This window comes from Pinus tabuliformis, chromosome 4_1 (assembly GCF_031772625.1).
Source record: "Pinus tabuliformis cultivar Carrire ecotype Pingquan chromosome 4_1, CPIR1, whole genome shotgun sequence".
Classification (NCBI taxonomy): Eukaryota; Viridiplantae; Streptophyta; class Pinopsida; order Pinales; family Pinaceae; genus Pinus; species Pinus tabuliformis.
The window spans coordinates 318,865,638-318,886,411 of NC_142303.1; the positions used below are offsets into that span (position 1 = coordinate 318,865,638).

Genomic DNA, 20,774 nt, shown 5'->3' on the forward strand with positions numbered 1-20,774 from the left:
CCTGCCCAATTTCATCCCTCTCGAGACTATCACTTCAAATCACCCCACCTCACACTTGGAGGTATGGCTGCATGTGATCCCTCTGCCCACTTGGCTCGAAATTTCCCCCTACTGGAGGTCTCTGCATGGTTGGATGCTTCCACTCAGTCTCTTCTCGACTTCTCCAATTGTGGATACTCCACAATTGTATCAGGTTTCTTCTTCTATGCTTGAGTGGATCTCTCGACTCGGTCTCCTCTCAACTTCTCTAGTTGTGGCTGCTCCACAACTTCCTGAACCTCATTTTGAGGCTTCTTCTAGGGCTGCATGTTGAGAGGTAATTTACTCTCCCTCTCCACCACCAAGTCTCTAGCCTTTGCCTTGCTCCTCAAGGATTTGCATGCATCTTGAACCTCAAGATCATACAGGTTCTTGACCCATGCACTGATCTTTTTCACCTGTCCCATGGTGATGTGTCAAAGGAAAACATTTTCCTTACTAAAAACCACATCATAGCCACGGTCTTCCAATACCGTGACTGAAACAAGATTATTCTTTAGTCTTGGAACATACATCACATTTGTGATCCTGAGAGGGAAGCCAGACTCCCTCTGAAAGGTAACCGTACCAATCTTGGTAGCTCTATACCTCTCGTCACCTCCAAACTCTATGATGTGCTTGAGGTCTTTCTCCTCAAAATAAAAAAAAGGGATCTATATTCCCCATCATATGGAATGAGGCACCGCTATCAAGACACCACATGCCTGCCATGGCAGTGTCAGTTATGCATGCAATGAGAGTGAAAATAATTTTGAATTATGAAGCTAGACTCCTTCTTGCTTGCTTTCTTTTCTGGGAAGTTCTTGGCATAGTGCCCATGCTCCAGACAGTGAAAAAACTTAACTTTCATCAAGTCCATATTCTTTCCGCCCTCCTCGCCTTGGGACTTCTTTCCCTTGGCCTTCGTTACATTGCTCTCTAAGGAAAAATTTTCTTCCACTTCCTTGGAAGAGGTCCCATCTCTGGTGTTCCTCCTAATCTCCTCTTGCATCAAATCTGATCATAGTCGTTCCCAATCTAGGAGCTTCTCCCAACCATTGAAAGAGTCCTCATAACTATGCCAACTCTTTGGGAGTCCAAGAAGAGAAAGACTCACCATATCATCCTCAGCAATAGTGATTCCAAAACTTCCAAGCTCATCCTAACAATGAGTGAACTTGGTCAAGCAATTTGGAATTGAGTCACCTGCCTCCATCTTGATTTTCCGAAGTTTATCTTTCAGTTCCAACTTCCTTTGGTCACTGCTATTCTGGAAAATGTCCTTCAATGTTTTCCACATAGCATGTGTAGTTCCTTCCCATGGAGACTCAAGAAAATGTGGTCTCGAACTCCCTCAAGGATTATCCACCTCACCCTTGCCACACACTACTTCCATTTGGCAAGATTCTAAGCATCTGATGTTGGTGGCTTAGAAATGTCCTAATCAATGAATTCCTTGAAGCCATTATCCTCCAACATAGCCTCCATCCTGTCCTTCCAGGCTATATAGTTTGAGCTGCCATCCAAGGCATACTCGAGCCGCAAATCGTAGAACGCCATATGTCGATCCTGAAGTATGTATTGAAAATTCCAATTTCACTTGTAACCTTGAAATCAAAACTTCAAAATATACTCTAGTATATTGTTCTCAGCTCCCATACCATGTAGAATATCCTGTAGGTTCACAAGCTCATGTAATCTACTAAAACAAGAGACAAGAATCTACTTCTACTCTTTACATGGAAAGCACAGAAAGATTGAGCAAAACAATAATCGACAAGAGGAAGAACATCAATGGAACATAACACAATAAATTTCCGGGGAAAGCCAAATCTCAAAACCCCACTATTTGTATTGAATTAATCAGAAATCCAAGATGATAATATAATGTTTGTTCACACAAGAACAATCCCAACACTCAGTAAAATCAGTCTCCAACTCACAAGCAACCTCTTGGCCAACACTTAGCCAATTGTCCAACTCTCCAAGTCCCTATTTCCTTGTGTAATTCCTATGGTTGAATAACCCATCTTAAAGGGAATTCAGTGCACTAAAAACTGCACAATCCCTTCAAGGATTAGTTCTTGATTGCATGCACTATCAGTGCAACTCAGAAATGTCTAAATCAAATAGTACATTGTCCTGCACTCTAGTCTCAACTAGGTCTTTCTCAAAATTGGCATGCATGAGTTTCGAATGAGGGAATCTTCAGTTAACTAGAGTAGCACTAGTTAATGCATTAGTGCACCAACTAACTGTTAACTTAGTATTAGTTCCTAAAATAATTTGGAACTAATTTCACTTAACTTAACTTAACTTAGTAAACTAAGTTATCTAATTACAACTCATACTTAACTCATCTTAGACCCCTAAAATATAGGGAGAACATATACATGACTTCAGAAATACTTTCAACTAGAAATTCCTATGTTAGCTAAGTCAACTTAACTTAGTTAACTAATACAAGTTTCTATGAGAAAAGAATTCGATTTTAATTCTCAGTTTAAGTCATTGACAAATTAAACTGGAATTTCTGGATTTTATTTTTATCATTTCTTGTTGCTATTTTCAACACATACTTGGTAATTCTATCAACTACCACCATGATGAAACTCTTTCCTTCGGACGTGGGTAAACCAGTGATAAAATCCATTGAAACCTCCTCCCAACGTTGACTTGGAATCGATAAACTTTTTAACAGACGCAAGGTTTTAATTGCCTCAACTTTATTTTGTTTGCAAACCAAACATTCTGCCACAAAATTTGGAATATCATATTTAACGCCATCCAAAAAACATTCCTTCTTAAACCTGTGGTAAGCTTTTAAAAATCCTGAGTGCCCTCCTAATGGAGAGGTGTGCAATTCTAGAAGAATCTTTTGTTTGAGTTGGGAATTCTTACAGAGGTATAAGCGATCTTTGTACCATAACAAATCATTTTTCTAGCTAAATGTATCAGATGTTTTAGGATCTTGCTATAACTTTTGAATGCATTCCCACGTTTCTTCATGATTCTTCCATTCATCCCTTGTTTTGTTTATCCAATGTGGTTGGATAATAGAAATGGCACAAAACAATGCTTCCACATCCTCATCCTTTCTTGAGAGTGCATTTGCAACAACATTGTGCTTCCCTTTTTTGTAGATGGTTTCAAAGTCATAACCCAACATATTTGTGACCCATTTTTGTTGCTCTTCTGAAAATAATCTTTGTTCTAAAAATTATTTAAGGCTATCATGATCTTTTTTCACCTTGAAGTGTCTTCCCATTAGGTAAGGTCGCCATTTCTTAAGTGCATGTAGTATTGCCAACATTTCGTTCTCATGAATAGTTTTTTGTAAATATTTTCCTTTGATTGGATTACTTTCAAAAGCAATGGGTCTTCCTTCTTGCATTAAAACAACACCAATTCCATTTCCTGAGGCATCACATTCCATAATAAAGGCTTTTGTGAAATCTGGCATAGCTAAGACCGGTGCTTGGCACATTGCCTCTTTAAGATGTTCAAAGGCCTTCGTTGCTTCTGGAGTCCAAGAAAATGCATCTTTCTTAAGTAATGTTGTTAGATTTGTTTCTATTGTCCCATAATTATTATCAAACTTACAATAATACCCTCTCAACCCGAGAAATCCTCATAGATGCTTTATGGATGTAGGGATTTTCCATTCCTTAATGGCTTTAATTTTTCTAGGGTCTACATTAACACCTTCATGAGATAATATATGTCCTAGATATTTCACCTCTTGTACTTCAAAGAAACATTTGGAGGCTTTTGCATATAACTATTTCTCCTTCAATAGTTTTAGCACCTTGTCAAACTTCCAAGACTTACTGCAGATTAGTATATCATCAAAAAATACTAACACAAATTTTCTAAGGAAGGGTTTGAAAAATGGAATTCATCAAACCTTGAAATGTAGAAGGCGCATCGGTAAGGCCAAAAGGCATCACCAAAAAATCATAATGACCCTCATGAGTTATAAATGTTGTTTTCATAATGCCTTCAATCTTCATTCTGGTTTGATGATATCTTGAACAAATATCCAACTTGGTGAAGCAAATTGATCCATGTAATTCATCCAATAATTCATCAATGACAGGAATATGAAATTTATCTTTAATAGTGAGCTTGTTGAGCTCCCTATAATCTGGACACATGCCCCATGATCCATCCTTCTTGTGCACCAATACTACTGGAGTAGAGAAAGAACTTTGACTAGGTTGAATTATACTAGCCTCTAGCATTTCTGCAACCATATGTTCAATTTCACTCTTTTGGGCATATGGATATTTGTAAGGCTTTATGTTTGGAGGAACATTTCTTGGAATTAAATTAATAGCATGATAATGATCATGAATAGGTGGGAGGCCTTTAGGAGTGTCAAATATCTTGGAATGATTGTCCAAAACTTTTTGGAGATCTAGAGAAATAGATGATTTGCATGTGGGAACCTCTAGTGAACATAATTGTGCAATTACGCCCCATTGTTCTTTCTTTAGAAGCTTTGCCATGTTGTTAGAGCTTATTATCTTTCTTGGTTTTCCTATGATACCCCTTAATTCAAATTCCTTACCTTCCCAAAAAAAATCAAGAAACGTTCTTGAAAATTAAAAGCTACTTTACCGAAAGATTCTATCCATTGGACTCCTAGAACAACATCAACACCACCCATTAGAATGGAAAGCATTGAGATAATCAATACATGTTATCCCATGGATAGCTTTATATTATGACACTTTCCAGAGAAATCTATGGTTCCTCCATTTGCAACCATCACTTGACACTCTAGTGCTAGCTATGGGAAGCAATTGCATTCCTTGGCTATCTTACAATGAATAAAATTATGGGTACTACCCGAATAAATCAACACTATTACCTTTGTCTTCTTGATATGTCCTTCTATCTTGAGGGTTTGAGGAGTGGTAATTCATGCTAATGCATTACAAGATATGGTCATATTCATTTCTTTTTTCTCTAGGTTCGGTTCCTGGTGTATATCCTCTTCTTTTGATGTTTCTTGTTCCTTTTCTTCCTCCTGTTCAAAATCTATGTAAAATAATTTCTTCTCATCACACTTATGAACTTTAGTGTATTTTCTATCATAGGTGTAACAAAGCCCTTTTTCTCTTTTTTTTTTTCCAATTGTTGTGGTGTCAACCTTGTCAGTTGTGGAATGCTAGGGGCATCAACACTTACATCTTTAGAGTTGTGAGTGGTAGGCTTCCTTCTTGCCATAACTTTTCTTTCAATTTTTCTTGCCAACCTGAATGCCTTCTCCGATGAATCAAGTTCCCAAAGGAAAACCTCATATTGGATTTATCCTTTAAAGTCCCTATCAAAACATCAATCCTATGCTCCTCTTGAATATATTTTACCCTTATATTCAATTTGTGGAATTCCTCAATGTGCTCCACCATTGAACCCTTTTGTTTGAGATTTATCAATTGGCTAAAGAAGGGGTTGTTTTTTGTATCCCCATAATGCGCTATCATTTCCTCCATAAATTCACCAACTGAAAATTTGTTTATGAGAGAAAAGCGATCGATACCATACAAACTGATTGGGTTCCAAATATAAAGTTGCAATGCATACCTTTTGTGTGTTTTGCACATTATGGAGATCGAAATATTGCTCCATCTGTAGTATCCATGTTACGGGATCCTTGCCATCAAACTTCCTCATATCGATCTTTGGAACATGATGAGTCTTCAATCGAACATTAGATTCTATGAAATTATGATTAACATTACTTTTGTTCTCATCATGAGTTTCCTCTACTACCTTTTCACCATTAAGAAGCATTTTGTGTAGCAACTTTGCCAAACCTCCTTTCAAACCTTCCATGTATTTCTTCAAATATTCAATGTTTTCTTTCGGTTTTGCTTCTAAACTATCCATCTTAGCTTCCATATTAGCTTCCACATCATCCATATTAGCTTCCATGCATTTCTTTAAACCATCCATCTTAGTTTATGTTACTTTTTGTGAGAGTGGAATTTGTCGCACTTGGTCTCATAATTTTGATATACCATGTTGCATTTATTCCTCTTCTTAATGCGTCATGGTAGATATTTCAGGTTTCTTAATAGGTGTTTCCATTTTATTTCTATGGGGCATCACTTAATGATAATTATGCTTCATTGTTCCCTTTGAATCACTTCAAACTAATTTCTCAAACCAAACTTATGAAAATTAAAAAAAAAAAAAACTACACACTTTTTTTCACTTTGTAGGAGCTCGATATTGAATCTGTTGTATCTCTGTAATTTGTGATCTTTAAGGTCTTACATTTCGTCTTGTAGTATCCCTCTGAGTCCTCTTTCTAACCCCACTAGTCTGATCAATATTGGATTCTTCAAGAAAGATTTATGCCAAATCTCTCGCGATGACCTGATTATAGACTAGTTTAGTAGAGCAAACTTGTACAACCTTCCACATGTCACTATTTCGACCTTCGGACTTGAAATGGATACACAAAAAACTACGCTCTATTCTCTTTATGTAACTTCTGACGAAATTTCAATCCGGTGCTCAAAGAGAAAGTCATGATGATTTTCCCAAGGTCACCTATTTGGGATGTAATTCGGGAGCTTGCAAACACCCTAACTTCCTTGGATCATATCTCCACAAATATAACGAGAAATGATCTAAAATTCAGACCCCAGGTTCATCAAGATTTCGTCTCAAATGGGTTTTAATTTAGCTTCTGAAACTTCGTATAAAAAACGTTATAGCGAAAATTCCACAATGACTTGTTGGAGCAGCGAAACCCTAGAATCCAAAGCTCTGATACCAAATGTTATACAACCAGCTCACAAAATAGAAGAAAATATAGATCAACGACTTCAAAATCAGCCTCTTCGAGGGGGAAACCTCCATTACATTACACAAATGAATAATTCTTTGTTGATATAAATGACAAGACCTCCTTTCTATATATAGGAGTCTAAGAGGTCACAATATAATCAAAGCGGACATAATAATAATATTCTAAGGCACAACAATAAAAAAAGTGGGCTTCTAAGGGGTACAATAATAACAATATGGGGACTACATGGGCACAACGATATAATATAGGGGTTGCACTAATAATAATAAGGGGCTACACTAGTAGTATAGGGACCTAATTGGTACACATAGACGAGTCAGGTGGGAGGGGGGCGCATGGCCACTGCCCACCAAAGACATTCATTGGCGACCATGACCAAACACCCCTACATCTTTAATAGCCATCTGACACATCATTCCTATAATAATGAAGGCACACCATTTGATAAGCCTTAATGACAACAATGGTAAGTAGGTTTTAATGGCCTTACAGTGTATTATCATGTCCATAGTTAATGTGGAGAATGATGTTTTATAGGAAATTGAATTGAAGTTAATAGAGGAATCAAATTTCATGTTTTTTACTCATAACAAGAGTTGATGAAGGATGAACTCAAATACCATTGGAATTATGTATGATATAGAGGTCTAATAAGGCTATGGAATTATTAAATATGGCTAGTTATGGAATCTAAAGGCCATGAGATCCTACTTACATTACACATGGTGGATTGGATATAGGTTTTGGTGCACATATTTTCATATGGTACACATGTTGACTCCTTTCTAATGTTTCCCTTTAAATGGTGCTCAATTCTAGCCTTTTTTCTACCTTTTGTGATTATTAATCATCCTCCCGCATGGCTAGGTTCTCTACACATATGGCCACCTCTCCTTCTCACTCTTGCAAGCCTAGTTTCCAGGTTTTTCCTTGATGTTCCATCCAACTTAAGGATGCTTAGTGCTACTGCGAACATCCTAGGAATCCCATCCTTGGAACATGTGCACTCACATTCTCCATTGTTACTTCCTTTGTTAGACAACCCATCATCAAATAGCTTGTATTTCACATAGCATTGTGTCAAGTATTTTGGTGTATTAGTCAACTTGCCAAGCAAAAGAGCTCAAACAAATCACGACATTACCTACTATAGATAGATTGAGAGCTCTTGATCCTAGAAAAGGACCTAGATCTCATCCAAACACTACAAGGCCAACATGCCACTGATGGTTTAGGAGGAAATAAATGCAACTAAAAGGGAATTATAGTAGAGATAGGATGCCTCACGGACATGGAAATAGCCATTGAAATTAATGAGTGGGTCTTAGATGTCAATCACACCAAAGGGATACTCAACCAATATGCATACACCATTGATATATATTGCACCTCAAGATATTGTTGGGATGTATATTGGTTGATCAAAGTGTAGCCCAGGATGAAATTTTGTTGATGATTGACGAGCTTCAGCTCACAGTGAAGGATCACCAACTACAACAAATTGAGACACATCTTAGTCTTCCACCTGACCCAAATTTCTCACTAGGTAGTAACAAAGAACTAATAGCTATAGAAAAATCCAACTCCCCAAAGAATATCATGTGTATGAAGAGTACTTACCAATTCCCATTTCAATAATTGTGCCTTGATTTTTGGATATTAGTTCAATATTTATTATTTGATATATAAATATTTTGGTATTAATTAATAATTAATATACTAGTTCTGACTATTATTATTAATAATATTATTGTTATTAATTATTATATACCAACTAATTATTATTAGTATTAAATGAAATTATATTAAAAGAAAATCATTACTTTAGATTATATGATTTAATTAAATTTTAAAATTTAAGATTATTTGATTTTTTTTTTTAACACTTTATCCTTATGTTATTTTTTTTTAAATTAGAATAGCATATATTAATACTCTTTACGAAATAAAAATAATTTATATTAGAAAATTATACTACATGCTTAATTACACCATATAACTTAAACAAACTATTTTGAATTTTTATATAATTCTACCTAGTTCGTACCTTATAGTTCTACCAAGTATTCTCAAGCAACAAAGTTAAGAATGCAAAGGTTACCCAATAGTTCTACCATGTTTTCTCAAGCAACGAAGTTAAGAATGCAAGGGTATTGTAAAAGGAAATTCTTATTTTTAATTTTATAGCAAAGTTAATGTGTTTTGACATGCGCTTTCGATAGCTCGATATAACATGTGGTTATTTTTTTTCTCTAGTCATCACTGCACAAGTGTTATATCTGACTATCAAAAACGCATTAACTTTGCTATAAAGTTGGAAATAAAAGTTTCTTGGTGTAAAAGTATAGAATCAAGTTTGAAGTCAAGATTGCAAAATTCAAGGAAACGTGTATGCCTAAGTTTAAAGCTGCTTTTTAAAAGGAATGAAATGACAGGGTGAGAAGTCTATATGGGTACTTTCCACGGTCCTGCTTTATTGTCGGGCCTGCGTTTGTGTTTCACGTGATACCTAGTACCTTTCAATCGTCCAGGTGTTTGATATGAGTACAATATGCTTGCTTCATTTTTTATATTCTATGTGTTTGATATGATTACCTTATGTTTACTTTCTTTTTCTTTTCATGTCTGATCGGCACATGCTCTGACCTAAGTAATGAGAGTCTTTATCCAGAGAAGAAAAGGAAGAGTACATGGGTACTTTCCATGGCCCTGCTTTATTTTATTTTTAATTTAATAATTTTGATAAAGTGGAGTTTAAAAAACTTATAAATTAGTTTGGAAAAAAATGAGAATTTTGGTAAGATTATGATAAAATATGGTAAATGCTTTTGAAAATTTAGGCTATAATTGTTAAATTTAAAAATTTTGGCTGTCTCAAGAATTTATGATAGTGTTAAATCTATTTCCACCATTAAAAAAATGATTCAAACACTCTAACATTTTAATTTTTTGAAAAAATATTAACCAAATTCCAACAAAAACACACTACCATCCAAACTAATTTGTAACATTTATAAATAAAACCTTTTAATAATTCTATTTACTTTATTTCTAAAAACCATAGTCGTGCTTCTGAAAGGCATTCTTGTAACGAGGAAAAAGTCATCCTTCCAACAAGGAAAGGAAAGAATATACCTATCTTAAAATGAATAAATGATTTTTTTCTTTCATATACTACATGCGATGAAGTTGAAACAAAACAGTGCCATATACTGAACATTGTTAAATTTTGGAATGTTCATATTTTAATTTTAGAATGCTCCATGTGAACATGATTAACAGGAAATACTTGTCACTGCTGAAAAATGCAGTTTTATAAAAAAATAATGAAATCCCAAGCTTATTGGGAGCGAAAAACTAAAACCACATAAACTAATTAAATGACTTCTAATTTAATCTCTACTTACTTTTAAGTTTTAACAAGGTAGTATCCAATAAATAAAAAAAACTCAATTTATCTCTGTTGCATCATAACAATTTTCGGACATAAACACTAAAGACAGGGTATGGCAATCTAGCTATACATCAGACAATAATTGGGATCTTGACGCGTATGGATAGCGTTTGCAAAGGATGTTTATCCATACTTTTTCGGTGCCTGAGATTTCTCCTCACCGAAACTTGGTGCGGAACAAGATTCAGCGCTTGCTTTGCCAGTTACAGTATTTTTACTGTTCTTCTGGATTTTCGCCTTCATCGTGGGGTACTAGAGAAGCATGATCCTGCAGTTGGCCTGCATCTAACCGCAACTTTCCGGAGTCTATTGAAAGGGCTTTTACAAGCTTTCTGAGACCCTGTATATTAGCTTGAGGAAGACTCAATCCTTTCACCAGACTATTGGGATGGGCATTGGAAGTAACTTCACTGAATTCATGTCCATCTCCACCACCCATCTCCATATCCCCACCAAGTTTAAAGCTCTTGCTCTTTCCATCTTTTTCTCTAATTCCTTCTCGCTTGGGTTTTCCCTTCCTATAAATCATGTACACGACGAGCTGTGCAGCTCCAAGGCCGAAGCCGATTCCATTTGGGATCTGTAAATTGCAGAAGTATATCTGTTCGAATCAATAAAGTCATATATGTTTTGAGACTGTTTAGTGTTCAGAACTAATTTCTGTTATTTATGGGTGTTGTTATTTATGAGTAGATTTTTAGAGTCTATAACCAGATTCATTATCAAGATAATACTTACACTCCTTTATATAGGTATTTACATTTTTTTATATAGATATTGTTGGCGAATGCTATTTCCAGACTTATAGCACTATAAATGTGGATGACAAGCGAGGGGAAATAGCGCTCGCCTTCTCTCCAGCTCCATCTATTTGTTCACGTGCTGTGGAGAGAGAGAGAGGGCGAGCGCTATTTCCCTCCCTTGTCAGCACGCATTTATAATGCTATAAGGTTGGAAATAGGAATCGCCGATATTGTTTTGATGATAAATCTTGTTATAAACTGAAACGTCAACTCATAAATGATAACTGTGAAATAATCTTGTTATAGACTGAAAAATCTACTCATAAATGACAATTATGAAATTAATTCTCAACCCTAAATAATCTCATGATACCCTCCACAAAAATCTTCAAACAATCATATATATTTTTTCTACTTAATCTAAAATAAAAATTTTGAAGCACTAACCCCAACATACACGTCTCCTTTCAGTACTGCCCAGACTGCCCAGATACCTCCGTTGAGAAACAGAAAGAATGACAAGAAAAATGGCATGAATTCCACGCTCTTCGTTACTATGACGCTTTTCTGTTACCACCCATATATATTAAATTTATAAAATTCAAACCTGCACTGATTTTGCTTGAGTTATCGCCAATATAAGGGCCCTACACCAAAGTCTCGGCCAAAATCAGATTTTTAAAAGATTTTCTCTGAGCCTAACTGTGGAAAATATGGAAAAATAAACTTACCATAATTGCTAACGGTGAACCATACATGCCTAACGTTAAGAAGACGCATAACACTCCTATGACAGTTAGCCTAATATGATGATTCAGTGCCAGAAAAGTCACCAAAACCACAGCAGCAAAGAATCCTACATCCACCAGCAGCACCAGCACAAGAGTCTTGATCTGCATAACAGTAACAATTAGATACACAATGACTTATAGAACCTGTCCACGGACAATATCATCTTTTAACATTAGATTGATATTAAACCAACATAGTGGTATCAGAATTTCAGACTGTAAGTGACATCAATATTTGTGTTCGCCCTTGACAAAGGGAATACAGTATGAGTTTGTCTTCTAAATTTAGTTAAATAATTTGTTGTTAAATATTATTTTGATGTTGTTTAAAATTTGTCTTTGAATGCATAAATGGATTGAGTTTATTGGAAAAACTTTAGTAAGGCTTAAAATTTACAATTTTTGGTTAAATATTGTTTTTATGTTGTTTAAAATTTGTTTTTAAATGCATAAATAGATTGAGTGTACTGAAACTTTAGTAAGACCCAAAGCTTACAGAGCTATGATTCTAAGAATTTTTTATAGTATTAAAGGCAATTTTGACAAATAAATACACAAAAAAACATCTAAAACAAATTTGAATTAGTGAAAATGCCTTAACAGTGCACAGACTCAGAGTTTACAGAGCTAAGATTCCAAGAAATTTTTATAGTATTAATGGCAATTTTGACAAATAAATATGCTAAAAAAACATCTAAAACAAATTTGAAATAGTGAAAGTGCCTTAACACTGCACTCATTCATTTTAACAGTACACTCATACGATGTTAAAATTTAGAATTTAAAAAATTAAAATTTAATCAAGGCCTCGTGCCTTCGCTTGTATCTGGACTTTTATATACTCTTAATATAAATCATGAAGCTTTTTCTTTTTGAAAAAAAAAAGTTATAAAATTTGTAAAATTGTTTGAGATTTTTTTTCACTAGTGGGAAAACCTATGTTAACTCAGTTATCAAATCAGCAGTGAGGACAATCATCAGGCTTACTCTTGCCAGAAGCCTCTGGGTCTTGAGCCGTTAACCTATTTTCTTAAGGCCCAGAAAAACGAGCTCTTAGCCAAGCAAAAACAGTTTTAAGGTATATTCCCAGCCAAATTAAATTGGTTGAGATTATTGTTAAAATTTAAAATTTTTAATTTATTTTGAGTAATAAAAAAAAAAACTTTTTTAAAAAACACTGATTCATTTCTACTCTGATAAAACTCCCAAAACTCTAAATAATGGAGTTGTCTTTAAAAAGACTTTTGGAAGCTTTTCCAGTGAGTTTTTCCCTAAATAATATGCATGTATACGAACAAATAACTTGCAGACTTACCTTAAGTTCTTTATGGGCGTAAACTATAAACAGAATTACATAAACGGTCTCTAAAACAGCGCCTGCCCCATTAACTGTAGCAATCAACAGTCCCCCCGGCTTGATTAATCCATAATATGTCCACAGCAAAGTGCTCAACAGTGTGCAAATATAAGGGAGAGATTTGAAGTTCTGTGTGGACTTATTCTTGGTTATTCGCCAAAATGTCTGCCTGTCATTCAAAACATAATTAATCATACACACAAAATTGAAGAGACCCTTAAAAACTAAATGTATTTCACTATTCCAAACATTTTAGAGCTTACATCGGCGAGATGAAAACGAGGAGCGATATCACATTTCCTGCACCATTTTGCCCAATTTCCAATTAAATCAGAAATATCACATCGCAGTTTAATTTCTCAAAAACCCACATGAAATGTTGCAAGTATTTATAGATCTCAAAATATTTATATTCAGATGAACAAACAACTTGAATCACCATTGCTGCGTTAAATGCAACTGTGATTGGAAGTATATACTGACCTACAACACCTAGTATGAAGCTCACATCCGCCATCTCCAGTATATGCTGAGAACCAAGGGAATATTTTTTGCTCCTCTCGTGGACGATCCTACATTAACCTATTCCTTTGGATAAATGATAAGGCATAGGTCTGCCGTCTGAAGCACTAAAATAAGCAAAAGGCCCTGCAGGAATAGTCCAATGAAACCATTGCTGCGATAGATCGAGGGCCACGTAAAATGTGATAGTACGTACTGTCGGTGCATGAGCTGGACAGAACAGTTTTTTTCAACTCAAAAAGTCGCGCTTGGTGCATCTGTCCGGAGCTGCTAGGAGTCGTCCATTCCGAGGTCTCACAGAGTGCGATAATGATCCAATTTGAAAGTTTTTTAGTTTTTTTTTTTTTTTTTTTTTCAAAAGGTGGAAAAACCTATCAAACTCAGTTTGTCAAACCAACAGTGAGGACAGCCATCTCTGGCTGCTATCCGCGAATGTTAGTTGACACATCACTGTTATCAAGGAAAACCACGCCACCTGAAATAACCCGCTGGTGGTCCGTAAGGGAGCAGGCTTTCACTCCTGCTAGATGCCTCTGGGTCTTGGGCCGTTAACCTGTTTCCTTACGTCCGAGGAAGACGAGCTCTTAGCCAAGCAGAAGCAGTTTTAGGGCATACTCCAGGCCCATGAAAGGTCGGTTTTACTTTAAAACCGAAGAATATATAAATTTTACTTTTCAATTTTTCTATGATTAAAGTTGGAAATTAATTATATTACAATCTATTTTTTAGAAATATTTAAAATAAAATATATGTTTTTTAATAATATAAAACATACGTATCATGCTTTACATACATTGATATAATTTATGATTTTTTATAATTATTATATTAATAAATGTAGTTGATATAAGTTTATTACTTTATTTTTATAAGGTTTTTGACTTATAAAATGTGGAAAGTGCCATCAATTTGTATATGTCAATCATATTTACTAATTTGGTTGTGTTAGTTGGCATTAGACACCTTTCCCGGTGGATATATATTACTATCACAATCACATTAATAAATATGGTTGCACAACTTTTCATATTCTTATTGGAATATAAAAGGTGGAAAATAGCACGAATTTACTTATATCAACCACATTTATTAATGTGGTTGTCCAAGTTGATAACGCAACGCACATACATAAGGAGGATCCAGAAACGATGGTTGATTGTGTTTGACTACGGCTAAATATGCTCGGCAAAGTATAGCTAGCTATAATAGAATATGGGTAACTATGGTTTACCTAGTAAGCATGGTAAACCTAGGTCAACCTACTAAGTTTAGTAAACCTAGTAAGCTAGTAATCCTAGTCAATGTAGGTAAGCCTAATAATCATATTAAACCTAGGTCAACCAAATAAACCTAGTAAATGTAGGTCAAGGAACCTAAGTAAACCTAGGTCAACCAAATAAAGCTAATAAATGTAAGTGAAGGAACCTAGTGTTGAAAAGTGTGCAACAAGAAATGCTAAATTTGGAATGTATTAAAAATAGATCAGCTAAAAATAGCATGTCTAAAAATAGCAGTTTGGCCAGTGCGGGTGAGAGGTGAAACTGCTAAAAATAGAAAGTTCTAAAAATAGCATTTATGGGTCCCTTCCTATTTATAGGAGTCCCTAGTCTATCTATAGGAAGTAAAATTAATTTTGGTCTTAACAACAGTTGGAAATATTAATTAATCAATTTAGTTGAGTTAATTAGTTAAGGAAATTCGAATTTGAAGTCTTTGTGAGCATGCACATGAGTTGTCCCACTGATTGAGGAATTTATCCTTAATTTCCTCCATTGATTGAGGGAATAAGTATGAGTTCTATAATGAGAGAATCAGTTGACTTAGTTCTAACTAGTCAAGTCCAGTTAGATTATTTTAACAAGTTGTTAAAATAATAAAATATAGTTTGTTAATGCTTGCATGCATGTGACAACTATTATTTTAGATAACTGAGAATTCACTCATGGATAACTGTTGCATGTCAGTTTTGTCAGAGACCCAGTTGAGATTAGATGTGGGACAGTGTACTATCAGATGCGGGATAGTGTACTATCAGATGCTTGACTATTTCTAGTAAGTAGTTTTTGCATTGTTGAGGAACTAGTGACCTCAAGGATTGCATAGTTGGACTATTGGTTAACTTGGTATGTTTGGAATTAATTGCATATGATTTTGCTATTATTTCCTAAGCAAACTGCGCAAGGAAATAGGGATTGGACCATAGGTAAAGCCTTTATATATAGGGCTTGCTTGGTTCATGAGACATATCTTCATATCTTCATAGTTCATTGAGAACTGAATAGCTTGAGAGCTAATTCTTTTTGTATTGTGAAGAGGATTTCCACTTGATTGATAATACATGGTTTGGGTTTTATGCCGGTGCTTTCCCCTGGATATATCTTGTGTTATGTGTGATTAATTTTCTTGATCAGTTATGCATGTTTCTACATGATGTTGCTCATGAATTCGATTATGCTTTCGCTTAATGTTTTGTAGAAGTAGAACAAGTATTATGCTTTAGGACATTGCATATATTGGTTTGTTCTACAGGTGAAATTTCTACATGGTATTGGAGCACAGGTGATCAAGCAAGAACAGTGTACTAGCAAGAGGAATTCGAAGTTTTTTATTCTTGATATAGATCTCAAGTTCTTATCACATCTATTTCATCAATGGCATTCTATGGTTTGAGGCTTGAGTATGGCCTTGATGGCAGCTCAAACTATATAGCTTGAAAGGATCACATGGAGGCAGTTTTCGAAGATAATGGCCTTAAGGATTTCATTGATCAAGAAATCCCTAAGCCTACTGACAAGACTGAGTAGGTGGAATGGAGGAAGTGTGTGGCTAGAGCTAGGAGAATTCTCTTGGAGGGAGTGTGAGATCACATTGTCTTGAGCCTCCATGGGAAGGAGACTCCACATGCAATGTGGAAAACATTGAAAGATTTATATCAGAATAGCAGTGATCAGAGGAAGCTAGCACTGAAGGACAAACTTTGAAAGATCAAGTGTGAAAGGGATGAGACGATCTCTATGGATCTGACCAAGCTCATCACATGCAGGGATGAGCTTGCAAGTGTAGGGGTCGTGACATCGGATGATGATATGGTGAGTCTAGCACTCCTTGGCCTTGCTAAGAACTAGCATAGCTACCAAGACTCGATGAATGTAAGGGAGAAACTGCCAGATTGGGAACGACTATGGTCGGATTTGATGCAGGAGGAGATTAGACAGAGCACCAGAGATAGTTCTTCATCCATGCATGATGAGGAGAACTGTGCCTTAGCGAGTAAGGCGAAGAAGGGGAAGGGGAAGGTTTCTCTTTCTGAATCTAGTTCTTCCAATGATGGGAAGAAGGTTGAAAAATCGAAAGTGCGATGCTTTCGTTTTCATGAGGTGGGCCATTATGCTGCAAATTGTCCATGGAGGAAATCCAAGAAGGGATCTGGGGAAGGATCTGAAGGTGAGGCACTTGCTTCACAGTTTGAGTTGGATTTCACACTCTTCGCATGCACGGTTTCATTCTTGGTGGGAAGTGGTTGGTTTCTTGACAGTGGAGCTTCTTTCCACATGATCGGTGACAAGAGTTTGTTTAGTACTTTGGAGGAGAAAGATCTCCAAATACTCATAGCGATGGGTAATGATAAGAAGTATAGTGTCTCAGGTGTAGGCATGGTTATTTTTCAGAGGGAGCATGGAGCTCACCTTACCTTGACCAATGTCAAGTATGTACCAGGACTAAAGAGAAACTTGGTGTTGATCGCGATGCTAGAAGATAGAGGCTATGATGTAGTCTTTAGTAAGGGAAAGGTTTTCCTTAGACACATCATCACTAGATAGGTGAAGCAAATTGGTTCACGAGTCAAGAACATGTATGCTCTTGAGGTTCAAGATGCATGCAAAGCCTTGAGTAGTAAGGCAACTGATGGAGACTTGGTGGTTGAGAGGGAGGGTATATTACCTCTCAACATGCAGAGCCAGAAGAAGTCTCAGACAATTGTGGAGGAGCCACGATTGGTGCAGCAGCTTCAGGAGGTTGTGGAGCAGCAACAACAGGGGAAGCTGAGTGGAGATCGAGTAGAGACATCTACTCATGTAAAGACCTCCAGTAGGGGGAAACTTCGAGCCAGGTGGGCTGAGGGATCACATGCAGCCATACCTCCAAGTAGGAGGTGGGGCGATATGATGTGAACATCCCAAGGAGGAGGGGTAGGATCCTTGAGGTACCCAACTTCTTGGATGAGACCTTGCTACAGGAGCCCTAATGTGGAGTAGTAGGAACTGACTGATTGGGTAGAGACAGATGCGGATGGAGCAGTAGAGAGAGCGACAGTGTAGGGAATCCCAGGACAGTGCATAGATAGCAGGCTGTAGCAATGCGAGAGGCACAAGTGTTTTGCACAGTGCTAGGTGGCACAGAGAGGTGTGCAACGGTGCAAGATGCATGGAGATGTTGCAGTAGCACAGATGTCAGAGGGGAGATGTTGTTGTAGATTCCCTTGTTTTTATTGGGATTGGTTTATCCATGAGATCTCATATTCATGCTTGTAATATGGCATGGGGGTGACCGACTGAAAGAAATATTTGGTTCAGCCATGTCTATGGTTCGGTGGTACATGGAATTCTTGAACTTGGTCAAATTTGCCTATGGTTAATAAAAGCTAATTTCTCTTGCTTTTGTACATATATGTGTGTGTGTGTGTGTGTGTGTGGATTTAATGGTTATTATCTCATTGTTATTTTCATGGTTTTATGTTGGTTATAATCATGGTTAAGTGATTGGTACATGTCATGGTTATTTCACATATTTACTTGTAAATTAAAGGATAATGGATGCCAGAACTAACTGATGTCATAACATTTCAGGGGAAAAGATGTTGATCCTTTTTGTCATGTCTCGTAAGAGTTTTCAATCATTCATGCTTTGTCTTGTATGTTAGACCTGTAGATTGTATTGATGCCAAGTGTTTGAAATAATTTCAGTCCCGGTCAGGGATGGTCGAGCCTAGTCCTGGAGTTAGTTTTTGGTTTATTAGTATTGTCATCATGTGTTTAATGGATTCCAAAAGTTACAGCAAGTTTTGGGCAGTGACCGAATTTTGGGCTTGAAAATGACTTAAATCTCGCGGACTTTGGCACATGCAGACTTAAGGGAGCATCCAAAGATCTATGGATGCTGGCATGCCCATAGCATTGGGACCGTCCAGAGGTTTAATAGCTTTAAAACATAGTGGGGCCCAGGGGGCATGATACCTATGTGGCTAGGATGGCTTCTGGGAGTGTTACTGCTGATGTGGAAGGTATGTTTGATGTGTTTCTATCGATTCCACTTGCTTAAGGACAACTAGGAAGCTAAATCATATCATATTAGTCTCTTGCCACATGGTTACCCTAGTTGGCCAGTTACTTGGGTAGATATGGGGGAAGGGTGTTACACCTTCAATAGAGAAAATTTATTCGTGGAAGATTGGATGAGCTAACCCAAGAATATGAAATCCTAATGACAAAATTTGAAGATCGACATAAGAAGAAGGGACTTATATGGAAGAAAAATCATGTGTGTCATCTTGAGGAAGGGGAAGAAACATCTCTTTCTTCCATAAGTTCATGATCCAAAGAAGGCATAACAAAAGAATTGTTTCACTCAAAATTTCTTTAGGATACAAGATTCAAGACCACATTGAAAAGGAAAAGGAACTAGTTCAGTACTAGAGGATCTATTGTCAGATCCTCTATGAAACAATGAATAGAAAATAACAAGTATCACTCATCATATTCCAATACTAGTCACAAGGGAGAAAAATTATGCACTCCTCATAAGAATATCCTATGAGGAAGTACCAGTGGTGATAAAATCAATGCCCAAGGATAAATCTGTAGGGCCTTATGGTTTCAACACCAATTTCTATCAATTATTTTGGCCTATATCAGAAAATATCTATGGAAGGTCTTCAAGGAATCATGATCATAACTCTCTATCCTCCCTGCTCTCAATGGAACCTTTCTCACTTTGATACCTGAGAAGGAGAAATTGGATGATCCTAGTGGCTTTCGACCCATCTCTCTTGGTAATATAGTGTACAATGTAATCTCCAAAATAATCACTAATAGGTTGAAGAAGATATTACCTCGCTTCATATTTTAGTAGAAAATAGGATATATTGAAGGAGAAAAGAAATCTAGATATAATAATCATGGTGCATGAAGTAATCCACTCATTAAAATGTACCAAGAAACTAGGTATCTTCATCAAATTGGATATCTCAAAGGATGTTGATAGATTAAATATGTCTTATCTATTTGAAATTCCATCAAGTTTTGGCTTCGAAAATGATTGGATCTAATCAATTCAGGGCATCTTATCATTGTATTTATTCTCCATTCTTCTTAATGGATCACCTTGTTAATCACATTCCCCATCCCAAGGAATAAGGCAAAGCAATCCCATATTTCATTTTTTGTTTATTATTGCAACTGGAGGACTTGGCAGAGCTATCAAAGAAGTTGTCTTTCAAAAAAAATTTAAAGTAATTAGATTATATAGAGAGGATCCTAACATATTTCACTACCATTTTGTGGATGATATAATGTGTATGGGTAATCCTACAAATTGAAAGCCAAAACCCTTTGTAAATTCTAGATGATATTTTAGTTGCATCAGGAATGCAAATCAATTAAGAAAAACACAAATATTCTTCTTTAACACTCCACCATTAGTGCAGATGCATATAGAAAGGTTTCCAGTCTATCAAAAAAGTAAGTTCCCAATAATTTATTTGGGGGCACCTTTAGGACAACTCCTTAACAGTTAAAGCATGGGGGCACCTAATCAACAAAATGGACTATAAGTTGTCTAGTTGGACTTTTCGCTCACTCAATATAGTTTCCCTCTTCGTCTTATTTAAATCATTCATTCCAACACTCCCCTTCTATATCCTTTCAACATTAATGACACTCATCCACATTTTATCTATTATCAAAAGTAGTTAGAGATCCTTCTTTTGGGGAGGAGCCAAAAAGGAACGTAAATGGGTAATAGTTGCATGGGACAATGTGTGTCTACCAAAGATTCATGGAGA

The 20,774-nt window shown here is 36.1% G+C and overlaps 1 pseudogene across 1 annotated transcript; it reads right to left on the minus strand.

The window, feature by feature from the left end:
* Positions 1–10,207: 10,207 nt before the first annotated feature.
* On the minus strand, positions 10,208–13,823 carry LOC149175575 (bidirectional sugar transporter SWEET17-like; annotated as a pseudogene). The gene is made up of 6 exons (XR_016258015.1): positions 13,676–13,823; positions 13,456–13,492; positions 13,151–13,361; positions 11,776–11,937; positions 11,492–11,611; positions 10,208–10,881 (listed from the first exon to the last, which is right to left on the minus strand). The product of XR_016258015.1 is annotated as a bidirectional sugar transporter SWEET17-like (transcript).
* Between the last annotated feature and the right edge of the window lie 6,951 nt (positions 13,824–20,774).